The 15609-nt window shown below is 43.8% G+C and overlaps 1 protein-coding gene across 7 annotated transcripts in view; it reads right to left on the reverse strand.

Moving 5' to 3' along the window:
• Positions 1-15609, reverse strand: part of ATP8A2 (ATPase phospholipid transporting 8A2) — a 369499-nt gene that overhangs the window by 305092 nt on the left and 48798 nt on the right. The window lies entirely within an intron of this gene.

Raw genomic sequence — 15609 nt, forward strand, 5'->3', positions numbered from 1 at the left:
GGGTGGGAAAAAATCGAAATATTGTTGATGCATTTTCAGCACTGAGTCATTTGCAAGATATGCTACACTGCAGATCAGTGGCGTAACAATGTGGGAACAGGATCTTTTTAAAATGATCAACCAAAGAAAACAGCCTCCTTAATATCTTGCTGAACAGACAATTTTGTCCCAGGACTATTTGTGAATAAATCTGGCACAAATCTTGCAGAATTGCTCATGCAGCAGCTGCTACCATATGGAGAGAGTTTTGTGCACAGGAGCTTACTGTCTGTGGGGAGGGAGGCTGATTTCTCCATGACATCATAAAAAGGTGCAAAATCCTCTCCTGACAACATGCTTTTTACTATCTGCTTCTAGCCTGAGTACTGTTATCAGCTGTCCCCAACCCCCGGTCCACTAACTGGTCCCGGTCCGTAGATCAGTCGGTACCGGTCCGTGGCTCCTCCTTGTCCTCCTGCCCAGCTGCTGCCTTGGGGGCTGCCCTGCCACTCTGCTGCTGGCTCACCTTTGGTGCTCTCCGATGGCTGCAATGGTTGGGGCTCCCCCTCAGCGTGGCACTGCGCAGCTGCTGCTGGCAGCACCCCCCAGCAGGTGGCAGGAAGTTAGGGGCACCGGTGGGAAAACAAGCAGAGCAGGGGCTCAGGAGGTGGTGGCGATGTCCCTCGGCAAAAGACTACCCCCCCCCCGGGTCTCAGTAAAATTGTCAAGGGTTGACCGGTCCCCGGTGATAAAAGGTTGGGGACCACTGCTGTTATGAAGATACTTAGGCTGCTGAATGTTTTATCCGCTGGGGTTTTATGCTGTTTTATGCTCTTTTGTCTTGTTTACATGCTGTGTTTTTAATGGTTGTTAATTTTAATGATGCTTTTATGTAATAACTAGCAGGAAAGCCTATTCTTAAAACAGTCTGGGGGCACTGACAACCACCCCAGCTCTCTCTGAGGTTAGAAGGCTGGGGAAACCAGCAGAGTCACCATGGAGGGCAAGATGCCAGTGAAAGTGGTACAGCTGGTGTGGAGCACACTCGGTCAGCCTTCCCCACCTTCTCCAAGTGACCAGGAGGTCAGGGAGAGCAGCACAGTCAGAAGTGGACAGCCACCTACAACCCACAATCTCATTTCCTGCCAGTTTTTCTCCTCATGGCAAGTGCCAGGAAGTAGCCTGGAGGAGGAGGAGGGAGAGAGGTATGGGGAAGAACCTTTGATTGGCCCTCAGTGGGGAAGAATCCTCACCATACTGGGGGCATGTCTACCAGTGAGGGCCAATCAAAGGCTCAACACATTGTCAGAAGCAAACAATGCTTTTTATAACCCTATGTTATTATTGTATCATGTTTTCCATTGTCAGTGGTCTCATGTAAGTTCTTTGGAAAGGCAGGCAGAGAAATAATTTTCTAAATAACAGCTTGCCACATGGGGCAATCATGTGGCAATAGCACTACATAAACATGCCACTGGAGTGATACAGTCTAGATTTCTAACACATCAATCGACTGCCTCATTCTGCATCCAAAATGACTCTCAGCTTTAAATCATCAACTTTAGAGGGTGCAAGTGATGGAAGACCTTTAGTTCTGCCATCCTAGCCACAAAAGGTTTCATGCTAAAAAGCTTTATCTCGCCCATTATGCATGCCCTATCCAAAATCCCCGAAAAATTACTAGAATATAAATTTGACTTAATAAAAGATTTTAAAAGTGCAAAGTTTGCAGAAACATGAGGGGGGGGGAAACACTTTCATATTTCACGTCTCAAAGCAAGAGAACAAAAAGAACAGAAGAAGTGGCTTCAAAAACTACTGGCTTCATATTTCAGATATGTGGTTTACGAAGGATTGCAGTTGCTTTGAACAGGGTACAAAGCCACTCTGGTGAAAATCAATCGCACTCCCCCTCAAAATTTCTATTTAAGAAGGTATGCTAATAAAAGGCACTATGTAGTGTTGTTTGAAACTTCAACGGAACCAAAACCTAAGCAAGAAAGATGTGATTTTAAGGCTTTTTTGTGGGTTTTTTTGGCACTGAACTTTACTGCCTTCTTTGTGTAATGCTGGCCCTGCATTTTTTGTTTCTGAACTTTTAATGTAAAATGATTGCATCCAAAAAAAGATTTCTAAGCACCTGAGATAGCCTTTCTTTTCTCCCTTGGAGACAAGATATAACAAATCAGGAGATGGATGGTCTCTATAATAGTATTTACTCTATGTGCGGAATTGGTGCCGGATGAGAGCTGCAAATTAGTTCAGGGACGGATGGTCTGGCAAATGCTTGAAAAACGGCCAAATAGCAATCAAAATGGAATGTTAAATAGAAATCTTTTGAAAGAGCCATAACAGTTCAGGATAACTTAAACCGATCAACCTCAAGAGCTGAATAACTGAGAAAAGCCCAGGAAGGAAAGAGAGCTGTAACTATGCTTCTAAAAGTCAAGTTCCGAACTGCCCAAATTTACACAGTTCCGCAGGGCCTGCAAGAGGCACCAGGCATCCCACCAGGCATTCGCTTGAGGCCGACCAACTTAGAACACCTGCTGGTCCCCCCAGACGCCCGCCCATGACTGGAAGAATTAACTTCCCAATGTTACTGTTAATTGTTATTTATATTATAGATGTGGTTTTGTAATCTTTTGATGCTTTACTGAAAGTTGTTTTGATGTTGTAATCTGTATAACGTTCCATGTAAGTTATATAATGTTCAGTATCAACCGCCCGGAGCTGCAAAGAAATGGGCAGTATAGAAGTCTAAATAAATCAAGAAATAAAAGTGAGATAATGCTAGTTATGCCTCATAGGCTTCTGTACCACTGGCTGTATCACTGACATGCTGTATGTGGCCGCCCACTGAAGCTCTTGACAGTGGTTATACATCAGTGGTCCCCAACCTTTATTAGGCTGGGGACCGGCAGGGCATCGGGCCGCGCCCGCAGGGACCGCGCGGGCCACGCCCACGAGCCGCGCCCGGCCGCGCCCGCGAATAAGGCCGTGCCCGGCCGCGCCCGCGGGCCGCACCCGTGGATCGGGCCGCACCGCGGCCCGGCCCTGATTCCCTCTCCCCGCCCTCCCGCAGTAAGTAGCTTCCCGGGCCGCAAGCTTGCGGCCTGGGAAGTTTTTTATTGCGGGGGGGGGGCGGGGAGAGGGAGCCGCGGCCCGGCGCCATGGCCTTTGCGGCCCGGCGCCGGGCCGAGGCCCGCAGGTTGGGGACCACTGTTATACATGACTGGACCTTATTAAGCAACTTTGGTGTGCCTGCAAACTCGTATGCAAGATCTATGCATTCCATGTGGCAATACACACATGCATTATTGCCTGTACGGCTGTTGCCTCCTTTGCAGGGACTTAATGAATGAAGTGAGTATTTATTTCGTCTTCAATGGAATTAGCCAGAGAAATCTTGTTGAGGCACAGCCAGCCCTGAAGTCCAGCAACTGAAAGCTGTCCACAACCAGGCCTAATCCAGGGGTAGTCAAACTGCGGCCCTCCAGATGTCCATGGACTACAATTCCCATGAGCCCCTGCCAGCATTCGCTGGAGGGCCGCAGTTTGACTATCCCTGGAAACAGTCAAAACACCTTCAATGTGTAGAGTGGTGTTTTTCCATGGCAACAATGAAGCCCGATCCTCAAATTCATATGAAGTACGCTCACCACAAGGTAGCTTTTACCATGCCTGCTGCTACCACCATTTATTTAGCTAAAATAAAATCAATTTTCAGATTTTCTAAATTTTTAGTGGCAAAGATCCCCACCAAGGCGAATTGCTGCTCTAGAGATTTATTTTATTTTATTTTTTGCAATTGCTGAAGGAAGCTTGCTAAATCGGAGTGTTGTCAAGAAGGGACTCCATGCATCTGAAGAGGTATGTGTACACACAAAAGCTTAACACCTTGAATACAACTTTGTTGGGTCTCAAAAATGCCACTGGACTCAGACTTTGTTGGGCTCCATGCCAGTTTGAGTTCTGCAATAATCATAGACTTCAGTAATGGATGTCTTGATGTGTTTGGATTCTGAGTGATTATGCAGAACTCGAACAGTTCCGCAGGGCCTGCAAAGGGGAGCTCTTCCGCCAAGCATTTGGTTGAGGCCAACTTGAACCAATGCCTTCCACTAGTCCCCGGGCCCCCCTCTCATGAATCTCTATACAGGAACCGACCAGCCACGGGTCCCTCTGTATGCTCCAGTGTGAATGGCTGTTTTCATTACTGTTCCGTTGTTCAACTGTACTATTTGTTCTATTGTTATTACTGTTATTACTATTGCCATGGCTACCAAATTTCTCTATATTGTTCTGCTGTGTTTCATGTAAACCGCACCGAGCCTCAGGGGCGGGCGGTATATAAATGAGATGAAATTAGGAAATGAAAAAATAAAGAAAGAAATGTTGCTTTAGATGATTTATGACTTTGAAATTAGAAAGCCCCTTTGAGACCTGTGCTCCAGGAGAAAAGTGAAATATATATTCTCTATATTCTAGCAAAATGAAATTAAAATGTCAATGTTGGATGCTGGTATTTGAATGCATCCTCATATGATGATGCCCAGCATGTATCATGGGAAAGTAAAAAAAAAAAAAACTAGCTTCCCTTGGAGTAGCAAATAAATGCCCTTTCTCACTACAGGAGTACATGCTGCAAGCAGCGGCCACTCTGTTGCTATATTCGTCATCTCCCCCTACTCAGTAATTATGTGACTGGTCCTTTTCGGTCCACTGGTTCTGTTTCCACGGGTAACACAAACTTATTGTTCAAGGAATGTAGCTAGGAAGACACCTGAAACATGTGGAGTCTTGTCAGGTTGATTTGGTCCACCGCCAAGCTTGGTAAGTTTACAATCCTCTTACACATTAGCTTGCACAAGGAAATCTCCCTGCTAAAACCCACAGGATTTTTCTTCGGTTACAAAGCATGCCACTGAGCTGCTAATCTTTTGACAAAGTGTGATTTGTTAAAAAGGGAGAGTTCAGAAAAGCTATGAGAGGAAAGAAATATTTTTCCCACAACAGAAAAAGCTAAACCTGGTTTTAAAGCCTAATTCTTATAAGCCTTGCCTCCCAAAGCAAACAACAATTTTGAACCACAAAAGTATGGCATTTGAGGAAGTATAGCAGGAACCTATAGTTTCTCAAGTGTGGCCCCCATCTGTGCATACCTAAATCCATGAATTAGAGCATTCCTTGCATCAAACGGATTTTTCTGCAAACCTGGGTGACCCTCTCTGCAGAAAAATCTTATATCTGTAAAAAAAAAAATACACTGGGGGGTTTAAATCCCAACCTTCTACATGGTGGAGCCCAGGAGCTGCTGCAGCAGACTTGGACCTGCAGGGCCCACTGATGTTAGGGGTCAAGAAATCTGGGAGATGCAACAGGCTCCACTTCAAGGGAACGGGAATATTTTCAGCATTCCCTTAGATGCTCCGGGGGCCAACAGTTCCTAGCCTGGTGGAGGCCCATGCAAACCTCTCCGCCCTGCCCTACAGAGGTCTGGAGGGGACAGGAAATGCACCACTTGGCTCCATAGCGTTTCATGTCGCTGCGAGGCCAAATGAGGCACTTTTTTTTTTGCAAGAAGGTAGGATTGCATTCTCACACAATCTTACCTTCCTGCAACCCCCTCCCACTGGCCCCACACACAGTGGAACCATTCTACCTTAGCGGCATCCCTCAGGACAAACAAATCCAGGATGGAACAGGGCCCATTCTGCACACACAGGATAATGCACTTTCAATGTGCTTTGGCAGCTGGATTTTCCTGTGCGGAACAGGAAAATCAACTTTTAAAGTGCATTGAAAGTGCATTATCTATTGTGTGCAGACTAGGTCCAGGTCTGCCGCTCAAATGTGTCCACCATGGGACACAGAAAGCAGCAGAGCATGCAGCTCCACCACAATGTGCAGGCAGCCACCCAAAGTGGCACTGCTGGTGCGGAATCACCCTTAGAAATCTTTTGACCCCTTGACCATCCAACGGTCCTGATTGCCACCTTGGGTGGTTTCTTCTACTAACGTATTTGAAGAAATGTTTATTGTTGGTCTTTGTGTTTTTTGTAATATCTTCCTCATAGGCCAGTTCCACATGGGCAGAAAAGGCCAGGGCAGCATCATGTTAACCATGCAAGACTTTTTAATTCCTATTTGTACCTTTCCTTATCTCCAGTATACATTTTATCCGAGCTTCCAACACTTTAGTTTTAAATTTGTCCCCAAGAATCCTGAAGGTATTTGACCTTCCTTTCCTTTCAGGTTCTTCTTCATAAGCCCCCTTATTTGAGAGGAGCTACCTTTTCTAAAGTTAAATGTGGTTGCGTTGTTATTTTGAGGCAATTCCTTATTTACAGAAATGTTTATTTATTTATTGGATTTCTATACTGCCCTTCCATATGGCTCAGGGCGGTTTACATACAACATCATAGGGGGATACATGGAACAAGTCAACATACAACATAGTCAATATACAACAATAACAATCCAACAGTGGTTCTAATCAACACTTCAGTGAATCCAACAATAACAACATATCAAGAACAGAAGCGTAGCTAAACTCCCTAGAGAGGTCAGGCTGCTTCAGGCCATGGAGGGGATATGTCAGAGGTGGGGGGGGACCTGTGGTCGGTCTCAGGGAAATGCCGGGTGGAGGAGCTCCCTCTTGCAAACCCTGCGGAACTGTGGGAGTTCTCTTCAGGGAGCTCGTTCCACCAGGTGGGAGCCAGGATGGAAAAAGCTCTGGCCCTCGTTGAAGACTGATGTGTTAAACTTAATAAAATTATGGTCACTGTTCCCAACTGGTATTATGACATTTACAGTTCTCACCAAGTACTGATCACTTTGGAGCCCAAAAGAGGATAGACACCAAAACAAAACAAAAAGAGGACTTTATTTAAAGTAAGCCAAAGTTATTCCGCTTTCCTCATCCAGTGGGTAGATAACCTTTCTCTGGTTAATTTTCATATGACTGACACAAACTGGTCAAGTTTATTTGCACTGCTCATTGAAATGGATGGCCATTCCCTCCCACACGCAAATTACTGTAATGACCTAGCACTGGAGACCTGAACTCTGTAAACTCTAACAACAATCTGTCACACAAACAATAGAGGAAGTACTAGTTGTTTTTCCTTTCAGTTAGAATAACTCTCTAGAAAAAGTGACAAGTTGTTGAGTAATATTTTCCATTATAAATTGACAGCCAGTTAAGAATTGTGTTCATGAAGCAGAACAACCATGGCAAGAGTTAGCAAATAACACAAAATTGTTTGCACTATGTCAGGGAACAGGCAGAATGACACAAAGCCACTGAGCGATCACCTAACTGACTATACCAGGGGTAGTCAAACTGCGGCCCTCCAGATGTCCATGGACTACAATTCCCAGGAGCCCCCTGCCAGCGAACGCTGGCAGGGGGCTCCTGGGAATTGTAGTCCATGGACATCTGGAGGGCCGCAGTTTGACTACCCCTGGACTATACCCTCCGAAGAGCATTTTGCTCAGTTTGAGCCGAATGATGATACCTGGCCCTGAAGCATCTAGCCTCAACCAGAGCCAGGGCCTTTTCAGTCCTGACTTCTACCTGGTGGAATGAGCTCCTGGAGGAACTGCAGGCCCTACAGGAACTTCCCCAGTTCTGTAAGGCCTGCAAAACAGAGCTCTTCCGCCAGACTTTTAGTTGGGGTCAGTAAACGACTAATGACATCACCTAAATGGGAGCCCCTGGAGAATGGGGGATACAGAAATCAAGATTTTTAGCTGATCCAAGCTTGATGAAATTTTCTGTTTTAGGTATTTAAATTATTATGTGTTTATGTAAGCCCCCCCCCCCCCCTCCTGAGCAGGTAAACACCAGGAGGAGTGGGACAGAATTTTAATGGAATGAATGAACGAACGAATGAAAGAACGAACGAATGAAAGAATGAATGAATGAATGAATGAATGAATGAATGAACGAACGAACGAAGCATCCTTTGCAAAAGTAGTCTTTCAACAGTACTATTAAGCAATAGCTTATCAGCTTCTGCAAGGTAATAAGAAAATAAAGATCACCTGACTGTAGTAACTTAATTATTCTTTACCTTGGCTTAGTCATGGGAGTAGGCAGAAGTGAAATAGCTAAGAACTGAGCTTCTACCAATACCTTTCTGGTTGTTCACACTACAGGAAAGAGGGTGAAAAAGGGTACTGGACCACACGTGCATGTACACAGAGAGAGAGAGCACTGGAAACTATGCTGTTGTGAAGTTATAGTGTATCTGAGGGACCGCCTCCTCCAGTATGTCTTCCGGACAGCACTTGACAGGCACTGCTCTGAATTTTAGAACTTGTATAATGGACTTTGGCTGTAAACAAATGTTCTCTATAAATGTGTTATGCAGAAATTTGAAGATTACGGCCCAAAAAATAATACTGGGTTATGTCAAAATCCAAGGCATCACGAGGTTATTCATTTTCCACTAATCCCCATATCACATAGCCTGCAAGGAAAAAAACAGTCCTGTACCAAGCTGTCTTGCATGCTAATGTTTCATAAACTGGATCCATAAGCTGTATTTCACGTTCTTCCAGAAGCATTAAAGCAGCCCGGTTGGCCAGCCCACACATTTCTTTTGGAAGTGCAAAGTGATCTCCTCAGTACATGCTATTACTTTCAGAGAAGGGATGGTCTCCATTATAGAAAGCATTACACATACTGGCCACGATTCAAAGGGCATTGCAGGAGTAGGCTGTGAGCATAGAGCTTTCCTACACTGTTAGTTTGAGTAATGTCAGTTTTTCGGCAAAGAGATTAATGGGGGCATGGAGTGCCTGAAATTAGTCCCCATCCTTCTTTCATCCACTGTCAGCAATGATAATGCTGACTGTCTATGTGGCTGGGCACCACGGAGAAGCATTTTCATCCATTCAAAGATTTATACTCCGCTTTACAGCCTAATAGGGATTCAAAGCAGCTTACATCATTGTCCTCCCCTTACAACAGCAACTCAGTGAAGTTGGGAACACAAGGCTGAGAAAAAGAGTGACAGACCCAAGGGTCACCAGTGAGCTTGCATGGCAGACTGAGGATTCAAAGCTGGATCTCTCACAATGCAGTCTATACTCCAGGCTTTTAGAGCACATGAGGTCTGTGACATCACACACACATCTATGTAAAGACAGTCTAAGACTTATTAGTGCCCGAGATACAGCATTCAAATGCTGCCCTCACTTTGGAGGTAACCTGAATAACTGGCCATTCGCTTTCTTTGAAGAGCATCCCAAAATCTGCTGCTTAAAACTTAAACTCCTTTCTCCAAGTTCTGGATGCAGCCATGGGACAAAATCCAAAAAGGGAATGTGCTCATGAGTTGCAATTCACTTTTATGGCAATTCACTTTTAAAACACATCTCCAGCTACAGAATAGCTGCCCCACAACTACCAGTGGATTGTTTGTTCGACAAGATAAGCTTGTAAAAGCCAAACTCCCTTCAACAAATACAAGTAGGAAATTTGTATCTGAGGGCAGTAATGTTGACTCTTAAGTTATGAGTGGTGTTCTCCCTTTCATTGCCCCCACTCACTAAACTGCCACACACGCCAACATTAAAAGAAAACAGAGCCAGCTTTTGCAAACCTTCCCTGCCTACTAGACTGGGAGCAATTTCAACCAGCCACAGGCTAGGCAGGCCGATAAGCAGCCATGTTCCATTCTGGCCAGCCATTCTCTCACAGCAAAACTTACTGTCAGGAGAATAAAAATGGTATAATCACAGGATACCATGCTAAGCTCTTTGGAAGGCAAGCAGGATACAAAGGGAATAAATGATTACATTTACCACATGTCTGCCTTGTATTTCATCTGAAATGTTCAGGAGAGTGTACCTGAGTTATTCCCTTTTTCCTCCACTACAACCCATCAAGGTAAATTAGCAGACATGGAAGTAGCAAGTGAGGACAGAATGAGGTGAGGAACAAAAGGGTGAGGGAGGGGGTAGCCAGCACTGTGGCACACATGGCTCATAAGGGTATTTTTTGCCACAACACGCAGGACTTGGAGATGCTGTGGAAAGATCACTTCTTCACAGGGCTGGAGACTTGGTTGTTCCAAGCCCAGAGACTTCAAGGGATTTGGAAGAGTATTCCCCATTACTATGTATGAGTGTGAAAGTTGGACAATGAATAAAGCTGACAGGAAGAAAGTGGATTCATTGGAAAAGTGGTGTTGGAGGAAAATGTTATAGATATTGTTGTCTGCCAGAAAGACAAAGAAGTGGGTTCTAGATCAAATCGAACCTGAACTCTCCCTACAGGCTAACATAACTAAACTGAGGTGATCAAACTTTGGTCACATTACGAGAAGACTGAAGCCCCTGGAGAAGGCTAGGAAAAATGGAAGGCAGCACGAAAAGAGGAAGACCCAGCATGAGATGGATGCACTCACTCTAAGGAACCCACAGCCTTCAGTTAACAAAACCGGAGCTAGGCTGCTAACAACAGGAAGTTTTAGGGGTCATTAATTCCTAGAATCCTCGTAAATCAGAAGCACCTTCACAACACACATATTATGCTGTGTATTATGGTGAGGATTTTAATGGGGGATTTTAATGTTTTATTGTATTGATTTGTATGTAGTGCTGTAAACCGCTGTGAGCCGGTTTGCCGAGAGCAGCAGTTATACAAATCTAACAACAACAACAACAACAACAACAACAACAACACTGCTGGGCACAGCACTGATAGTTACTGGGTCCATATCACCCAGTAAGCATCATACACTCTTACCCCCTAGATTACCAAGAAGTATCTGCTCTAAACATGTAATATCCACAACTATAGCTACCTGGACTCACCAAGGGCACCCTCCTTCTGCTTTCATCCAGCAAGAATGTGTAGCATCGCTTTATCCATTTTGCTGTTCCCTGGACACGTTTGTGCTTGAGATGTGTTTTTACTCTCAGCATCTCTTGTGCCAAGAAACCTTTTAAATAAATAATTAAAATAGCCAAGACAGGTTTTATTTTTGCTTGGTAAAACGAAGAGGAGATACGTTGCATAAATCCAGTTTAAGGAATCAACATTTCTTCAGATTAAACTTTTAGGCCCATCTCTCTCTCTCTCTCTCTCTCTCTCTCTCTCTCTCAGCTCAACCGACCTCACGTGGTTATTATTGAGGATAAAATGGCAGAAGGGAGAATGATGTTGCAAGCTGCTTTGACTCCAAATTGGAGAGGAAAAGTGGGGTATAAAGGAAAACAAGTAAAATACTTTTTTAATTAAGAGAAAAAAATCTTGTGTGATTTTAATTGTCCAATAGCACCTTTAAGACCAATAAAGATTTATTCGTAAGTATTGTTGCATAAAATCTCATGAGACAGAACTATCTGTGTGCAGATCAAATGAGGAGGATTTTACTCCACCAACATTTATACTACAATAAATCTGCTTCTTTAAAGAGGCAGCTGCCTCCTTGCAGTAAAAAAAAGAAATTAAGAAGAAGCAAGATTCCCAGAGACCATCTCCTTCTTGTTTTACCAAAGAAAATCCAAACCTGCCTGTGCAGTTTTCATGTTTTCAATAGCAAATCTGTTACCATTTAAAATCATTCTGCAAAATGAGTAAAACAGAAATATTTGGGAGGACATTTCTCCAGTGTCCTGTCCCTCGTTACATCACCCCCTGGGTGCAAGTAGCAGCAACTGACAGCTTGGTAAAGGGGGTGGGGGGGGTGGGGGGGAGGCAGTTGGGAGGGGGCTTTTAACTGTATGCTTTGTTGTGTTGTAGTGTATTTTAATGAACTATTGTTAGCCACTGCGAGCGGCAGCCTAGAAATTAAATTAATAAATAAAATATAAAGGAAATAAGGCCATAGTTAGTATAAGAGAATGGAGGATGCTTTTACAAAGTGAACGCCACTGCAGTCTGTCCTTCTATTTATTATACATACATACTTTGCCTTGGGGTGTGGAATGGTACTGCCTGTCATTGTCAGATCCTGGAAGCTACTCAGGGTTGGGACTTAACTGGGAGACCAACAAGGAAGACTCTGCTGAGGAAGGCAACAGCAAGGGATCTCTGCTTCTCACTTGCTTTGAAGGCTCTTTGGTGGGGTAACCGCAGGTCAATTGCAACTGGACTCTACATTGATACATCACTGCATTTGTTTTCTTTTTTTAATATTATAACAAATGTTGCCTGATACTTTTTATTTTTATTTATTTATTTTTCGCAGTGCTTCTAATTCTTATGATTCTGGTCCTATTGCATTGCTGAATGTCTCAGGCTATTTAGCCACACTGTTTTCCGCTGTGTTTGTTATCCGCCCTGAGATCCAGTGAGAAATGAAAACTGTAAACAAAGTGAAAAATACAATAAAGAACTACAAAACTGCTCTTTGCTAATGTTGTTGTACCAGAGGGCCACCTTCTCTGGAGCTTCTACACCATTATGGGGTGATGGCAGAGAGGCCTCCTAGTATAGAATGAGGTGACGGTATAGTATGATAAAAGGCTGCTATGGGCCAGAACTTAGGGAAGCTTCAACATCCACCATTTTATTCTGCCTTCCACCTGCCTCTCCATACAATGTCCTCCTAAAGACTGCACAGGGCATCTTTTGAGTGGTCCCTCTCTTCTCTCTGTTGCTGACAGATTAAGGTGACCAGATTTCAACATTGGTAAAGCAGGACAACACTGACCGGGGGGGGGGGGTCTTGATTAAAAATTTGGTCTATATGGAGCAACAAAAAGTTTCATAGAACGCATAGAATGCAAAAATAGTATTGCAATATATATTTTTTAATTTCAACATAAGTACAATTTGCCAGGTGCCCCCAGATGTCCCTCCAAAAGTGGAGAGAGAGAGAAAGAGAGAGACTTCTAGCCATATGTCGGAGACTCATAGAGTACACATCATGAAGTCCATATGCTCTGAGTCAAACTATACATTACAAACATTTTAGAAGGGCATTTATTGCCACAAGGGCCGGATCCCTTGTTTCCCTTCTCCAGTGCCTTTACAAGGAGGGGGGAAACACGGTTGTTTGATGCCGCCAAAGTACAGCGGCAATTTTTAAACAGCTAAATTTCCCTCTAAAATGGCATCGGTGGCCAAGGCAACAAGGCTACTTCATATGTATATATGAAACTGCCTCATGCCAGGTCAGACAGTCGATTCATCAAGGTCAGCTTAGACTGGCAGAAACTCTCCAGGATCTCATCCGGAGATCTTTCACAGCACCTACAGCTTGATCAAATACGTAAGCAAATAAATAAATACACCACATACATATATAAATCATTCTTCTAACCTGCCCAAGATGGTCAGGATATGTGCAAAATGCTTGGGACACAGAAATTATTGTAACAAGCAGCTAAAGCCATGAGGCATCTTTTAATTCCTTAAAGTAGCATGTGGCTGAGTGAAACTCAGAAAAGCAAAAGCTGTTCAACGTTGAAGACAAAACTGGAAAAACGTTTGAAAAAGGTAAAGCTCTGTATACAGTTTTAAGGACAGTACAAACTAGACAATGCCCACTCCCCATTATTTGTGTAGGAGTACGTCTATTCAATGAGTTCTAAAGAAATAAAACCTGGTGCTATATGCCAAGACATATTTTTCCCCCATCTGGGAAGCAAGAGGGTGCATGCTATTTTCAGACAGATTAAGAACGAAGCCCTGCATAATAGGCAATCATCATAAACCGTAGCTTCTCTAAACAAAACAATTATCAGTTAACACAAAACATTAGGAACCAACCAAACAGAAACTTAGCCAAGAACAAGCAAGTGTAAAAAGGCAACAGCATGATGCATGGGTCCATTGTGCAGGATGTGGCCATGCCTCCAAGAACCCCTTTCTGACCCTCCCTGCTTCCATGCTCAGCACACTATTTCACAGGCAATACTTGGGCAGTCTTTGGGTATGCTAAAGTCCATTCACGCTACATTTAATCTTCTTATAGAAATATTTCACATCACGGTATCATATTGTTGACCTTTTAAATGGATACTATAATATCAAAGGCACCACAAACCTGCTGACCAAAACCTCCCTATTTATTAGGGTTATTAATGGCCTCAACCAAATGCAGAAGCAACCTTTCCTTTGTGAGCAACATTGTCCTAATTGATTTTTTTTTTACAACTTGCTATTCATTGCAAATTTTATTTTGTTGCAGGGTTTGTATTCCAACCTGTAAATTAACATATTTATCACCAAAGGCAGCAGCAAGGTGGAAGGAGAGAGATAACCAGAGGGCAATGGCTTGCATTCTTGCCTGGCTAAAAGGACCATCTACCATTACTGACTTTGCTGCAGCCACTTTCAGAGGTCTGTGGGCTCCCTTCTAAATTGCAACTATGCCACAAAACATGTACCTGTATCTGACCTGTTATACATTAGGGCCTATTCTGCATACCATAGATAATGCACTTTCAATGCACTTTAGAAGTAGCTTTTCCTATTCCGCACAGGAAAATCTAGCTGTCAAAGCACATTGAAAGTGCATTATTCCTACGTATGCGGAATTTGCCTAGGACTCAGTCCATGCAGATCTGAATCTGAGCTAGATTTTTGAGTGGATCTGGAGAACAAGTGCTCATCCCTACAAAATGCCTTGGGGTGAAGAGTGAGCTTTTTCCTCACTGACTTCCACACATCTGGGAAGATGGGCATGAATTTACATGGTAAAAATACAACATCTAGGCAGCCTTCATCCCCAGCATTCATTTAGAAACTAAGCACTAAGCATGTGTCAGTTGCTAAGGAAAACTATACAAAGTTTATCTAGGACACTCCAAACAATACCAGGCAAGATAAAAGATTCAACTCCCAACCAAACACAGAGCCAGAGTAACCTCTTCCTAATCAACTGTGCTCGATACACAGAATATAGTTGTCCAATTAAATCTATTAAATCCATTAAAAGAGGGCAAATTGAACAAAGACTGGAAGTAACCATGCTCCCCTGAGCATTCGGGGGAGGGCGGTATATAAATATAAATAAATATTAATAAACTCATATAGTTTGGGCCAGCTTTAAGGATTCAAAGCAAAAACTGCCAGCCCCATTTTGATCCCTGTCTTTGCCAAACAAGTTGATGCAGCCTGGACATTTCAGTTCACCCCAACTGTGGAGAGTCATCTGTGTGTTTTCCACCTAAAGAATTGAATCCCTTAAGTCAGGGGTAGTCAAACTGCGGCCCTCCAGATGTCCATGGCATTCGCTGGCAGGGGGCTCCTGGGAATTGTAGTTCATGGACATCTGGAGGGCCACAGTTTGACTACCCCTGCCTTAAGTGAACTAAATGGATTTGGGTGGCTTCCAGCATTCCAGAACCAGTGCTTCCAAAACATGACTTTATTTGGGCCTTTTTAAAGTATCTGATTTTGCTTGTCTGAACTTGAGAACCGGTCTTGCCACATCACAACATGGCAAGGACGGAGACTTCCGGGTGAGTTTGGCACTGACCCATTGCACAAACACAATACATCACACTGCCCATTCAGGAGCCGGACACTGGGATGGGTCTCTCTCCTGTGCCTCCTCTCCCACTGTTCCTTGTTGTGGGAACAGCCGTCTGTTATTAGCTCTCATAATTGTCTTGCTGAGAGAGGCAGTGTACAGGCTCCGGTAACTGATCTCTGGC

This window comes from Paroedura picta, chromosome 6 (assembly GCF_049243985.1).
Source record: "Paroedura picta isolate Pp20150507F chromosome 6, Ppicta_v3.0, whole genome shotgun sequence".
NCBI lineage: Eukaryota > Metazoa > Chordata > Lepidosauria > Squamata > Gekkonidae > Paroedura > Paroedura picta.